At 49.0% G+C, this 4,922-nt stretch overlaps 1 long non-coding RNA gene across 1 annotated transcript; it reads left to right on the top strand.

Annotated features, from left to right (window-relative positions):
- Nucleotides 1–2,924: 2,924 nt before the first annotated feature.
- LOC145163220 (uncharacterized) lies at nucleotides 2,925–4,707 on the top strand. The gene is made up of 3 exons (XR_013739654.1): nucleotides 2,925–3,004; nucleotides 3,792–3,855; nucleotides 4,593–4,707. It is a non-coding gene; the product is annotated as an uncharacterized LOC145163220 (long non-coding RNA).
- The last annotated feature ends 215 nt before the right edge of the window (nucleotides 4,708–4,922 follow it).

Below are 4,922 nucleotides of genomic sequence, written 5' to 3'. Positions count from 1 at the left end.
CAGGATGTGCATTGACTATAGGGAGCTGAACAAGTTAACGGTGAAGAACCGTTATCCGCTCCCGAGGATAGACGATCTTTTCGATCAGCTGCAGGGTGCATCTTGGTTTTCCAAGATTGATTTGAGATCAGGATACCACCAGGTCAGGGTGAGGGAGGAAGACGTGGAGAAGACCGCGTTTCGGACTCGTTATGGTCATTACGAGTTCGTGGTGATGCCGTTTGGGCTCACCAACGCGCCAGCAGTGTTCATGGATCTGATGAACCGAGTCTGCAGACCGATGCTCGATCGCTCGGTCATTGTGTTTATAGATGATATCTTGGTGTATTCCAAGACCCGAGAGCAACATGAGGAGCATCCCAGGGAGCTGTTGGAGGTACTGCGACGAGAACGGCTATATGCCAAGTTCTCGAAGTGCGAGTTTTGTTTGCGAGAGGTTCAGTTTCTCGGACATCTCGTTAACCAGGAGGGGATTTTGGTCGATCCGGCCAAGGTGGAGGCGGTTATGCAGTGGGAGACTCCGAGATCTCCCTCAGACATCAGGAGTTTCTTGGGTTTAGCAGGGTATTATCGGAGATTCATTCGTGATTTCTCGAAGGTTGTCGTACCCCTCACTCGTCTAACGAGGAAGGGGGTGGATTTTCGATGGGGCCCTGAACAGCAAAGGGCGTTTGAGACCCTCCGGCAGTGTTTATGCAAGGCGCCAGTGTTGACACTCCCCGAGGGAGTGGAGGACTTTGTGGTATATTGTGATGCATCCATCACAGGCTTGGGGGCAGTCCTCATGCAGAGGGGACGAGTGATAGCGTATGCATCGCGGCAGTTAAAGCCGCATGAGATGAGATACCCCACGCACGATCTTGAGTTGGGAGCGGTAGTTTTCGCTCTCAAGATTTGGAGGCACTATCTGTACGGGGTCCGTTGTACCATATACACGGATCACAAGAGTTTGAGGCACATTATGGATCAGCCAAACCTGAATATGAGGCAGCGCAGGTGGCTGGATGTAGTCAAGGACTACGATTGTGAGATCCTTTACCATCCTGGTAAAGCGAACGTGGTTGCGGATGCTCTAAGCCGCAAGTCAGCTGGGTCCTCGACCCCAGCCAGGTGTATGAGGATAGCGGTGGATTCCCTAATGGTGGGTCTGGTCAGGGATGCTCAGATGGAGGGTATGAGGCCAGAGAACTGGAAGTTGGAGAAGATTAAGGGCGAAAGCGCCCGGTTTGTTCAGGATAGCCGCGGATTGTTGACCCGTTGCGGTCGGGTTTGGGTTCCGATGACCGGAGGGGTCCGGCAGACAGTGATGGAGGAGGCTCATAAGTCTCGCTTCTCTATTCATCCGGGAGCTACCAAGATGTACCGTGATTTGAGTTCGAGTTATTGGTGGCCGGGAATGAAGCGAGATATCGCTTGGTTTGTTGAGAGGTGCTTGACCTGTAGGATGGTCAAGGCTGAGCACCAGAGGCCGCATGGTAAGTTGCAGCCCCTAGAGATTCCCATGTGGAAATGGGAACGGATCACGATGGATTTCATCACGAAGTTGCCAAAGACGGCAAAGGGTTTCGATGCTATATGGGTCATCGTGGATCGATTGACCAAGAGTGCCCATTTCCTAGCTATGCGGGAGAGTTCGTCGGCGGAGAAGTTGGCCGACCTGTACGTCCGCGAGATTGTCTCTCGCCACGGGGTTCCAGTTTCCATAGTTTCCGACCGGGATGTCCGATTTACTTCCCGTTTTTGGCAGAAGTTCCACGAGGAACTAGGCACGAGGTTGCATTTTAGTACAACGTTCCATCCGCAAACCGATGGGCAGAGTGAGCGGACCATACAGACCCTCGAGGATATGCTGAGGGTGTGCGTCATTGATTTCGGTGGGAGTTGGGATTCCCACCTACCGCTTGTAGAGTTCGCCTACAACAACAGCTATCATTCCAGTATTGGCGCCCCGCCTTTCGAGTTGTTGTACGGGCGGAAGTGTAGGACCCCAGTCTGCTGGGGCGAGGTTGGGCACAGAGTGCTGGGTCGGACAGAGGTAGTTCTGCAAACTACCAAGATGATACAACAGATTAGGCAGCGACTGCAGACCGCTCAGAGTCGGCAGAAAAGTTATGCTGACCGACGCCGATCTGAGTTGGAGTTTCAGGTGGGTGACATGGTTCTCCTGAAGGTTTCACCCTGGAAGGGAGTTATCCGCTTCAGGAAGAGGGGAAAATTGGGTCCCCGTTACATTGGGCCGTTCAGGGTTATTGCCAGGGTTGGCAGGGTGGCTTATAGGCTAGAGCTTCCGGAGGAGCTTAGCCGGATCCACAACACATTTCATGTTTCGCAATTGCTAAAATGCGTTATGGATCAGGAGGCAGTGGCATCGTTGGATGACATTCAGGTCGATGAGCGCCTGAACTATGTGGAGAGGCCTGTGGCTATCTTGGAAAGGAAGAAGAAGATTTTGCGGAGCAAGGAAATACCTTTAGTAAAGGTACAGTGGGAACATCGGAGGGGATCCGAGTGGACATGGGAGCCGGAAGCGGAGATGCACGAGCATTACCCGACATTGTTTATTCCAGCGGACTTCGAGGGCGAAGTCTAGTTCAAGTGGGGGAGAGTTGTAACGCCCCGATTCTCAGGTATTGTTTAAAGAAGATTCAAGGGGTAAAGCTCTACTCGACGAGTTGGTTGACCTACTCGTCGAGTAGGTGCGGGGTGGGAACGCGTATTAAGTGACCTACTCGGCGAGTCCATATGGGAACTTGGCGAGTAGGAGCTGGCTATTGAAACCCTAAATCCCGGGGTTTGCACCCCTATTTAAAGGAGCCTTAGCCTCCTTTGGCCTCTTTACAGTCTTTGAGAGCCCCTTTAAAACCCTAATTCGTGTGTGTGTGCCTTGGTGTGGGTTTGAAGCTTGGAGAAGAGGATCTTGGGGGAAGAAAGCTAAGAGTGCAAAGGAAATTGAAGCAAGGAAGGAGTGGGAAGCAGGATTTACCTCAGCTAGCATCTTCTGGAGGTATCAAAGTGCCATTCTTACTTCCTTTTCTTCCCTTTTGTTGAGTTTCTAGGGCTTTTATGGATTTTAAGTTGGGATGATGAGTTATGGGCTAGATCTGAAGTTGTAACTTCGGATCTGAACCCTCCTTGGATTCTAGAAGCATAAAGTCACAGTCTTGGTTGTGATTAGGGTCCCTCTTGGGCATGAAGTTCCATTAAGAACTTAGAATAGCCATTTAGAGCCTTTATGGCCATGCATGCACGTAAAGTTTGCAACTTTACGTGATAAGTATGCCCTAGAAGCTTGGATCTGTGATTTGGAGCCACTGCATGGCTCAAAGCAAGTCTGTATAGGAAGAGGACTGGATGGACTCGGCGAGTCACAAGGTCGACTCGGCGAGTCACTTGAAGATAGTCGTGAACTCGACGAGTTGGATGAACAACTCGGCGAGTCCGATGAAGATCACCATAAGACTCGACGAGTTGAAGAACAACTTGGCGAGTCGGATGAGTTTTCCCTAGAACCTGTATGCGCGTGTGACTGTCGAGTTGCAAGGAGGGAACTCGACGAGTGGTCTTTAAGTTGGAACGAGATTCGATGGAACTCGACGAGTCACCCCGATGACTCGGCGAGTGGATTGTACTTCGAGGAACTCGGCGAGTAGGCAGGGGTATTTGGCGAGTTGGAGTCAACAGGGACTGTTGACCTTGACTGAGGACTTTGACTTTGACCAGGGGTTGACTGGTGGGTTATGGAGTACCTTATAATATTAAGGACTTATGGATATATTGTATTATGATCATAGGTGGTGGAGCCTGTGTCAAGTGATCCGAGAGTTGGAGTTTATCTTCCGAGTCGACATCTGCGAGGTGAGTTATCCTCACTATATCGATAGGGTCTACGACACCAAGGCCGACCCTTTATGATTTACATCCTGGTTAGGGATGGTTGCTATGTTATCGCTATGTGAGATTACATCCTGGTTTAGGATTGTTGCTATGTCATTGCTATGCTAGATTTCATCCTGGTTTAGGATGGTTGCTATGCTAGAGATTGGTTAGATCGATTGTTATGGTATGCTACATATGGATTTGATCTGTTAGATCGGAATCAGGATAGATAGTATGTCATGTTTTTATGATCCGTAAGGATTGATATGTTAGTGACCTGCTAGGTCGGTACTCTAGTTACGAGAGGATTCTATAGTTGATGATCAGTGTGACAGATATGTTGATGTTTGTATATGCCAATATGTGATAGTTATGCGCACATGTTTATTTGCTTGTTGGTTGGGTTGAGGCGGTCCTGCTTTGTGCTGAAGGCCAACATACCCTATGAGCGGTCCGGGGAGACTGCAGGCCCACGAGGCGGACCAGTCATGCCGAAGGCTCGGGACAGATTCAGATAGACTGCAGGCCCAGTAGGGTGGTCCAGGGACAGACTTAGATAAACTGCAGGCCCAGTAGGGCGGTCCAGTTAGGCCGATGGCCCAGTATGCATGATTGTTTGATTGATTGTTACTGATATGATATTGTCAGTGTGGTATTGGTATTTTGGGGGTAGCTCACTAAGCCCTTGGGCTTACAGTTTTCAGTTATTGTTTCAGGTACATCAGGGGATCGTGGCAAGGCAAAGGCGTGACCGTACCGCTCCTCATCCTTATGCTGTGATTTTGGGACACTCTGATGGATATTGATTTGAAAACATTTTGTAAACAATACTATTTGACTTTTATATATGATTTAAAAAGTTTGAATTTGGCGTGAAATTTATGGATGTTACACAGAGAAGCAACCCTTCAAAACAGTCGGGTCTTGGTAGAAGACTACATTTTATACTAGTAGGAAATATGGGATTTTCTAGGGTTTTCAAACGTATACAAACATTTACATTGAACATTTACTAGTATTTACATCAAACTTATGCAAATAAATGA

This window comes from Lactuca virosa, chromosome 3 (assembly GCF_052849685.1).
Source record: "Lactuca virosa cultivar CGN04683 chromosome 3, Lactuca_virosa_CGN04683_v6, whole genome shotgun sequence".
NCBI lineage: Eukaryota > Viridiplantae > Streptophyta > Magnoliopsida > Asterales > Asteraceae > Lactuca > Lactuca virosa.
This window is presented reverse-complemented; position numbering and strand designations above follow the sequence as displayed.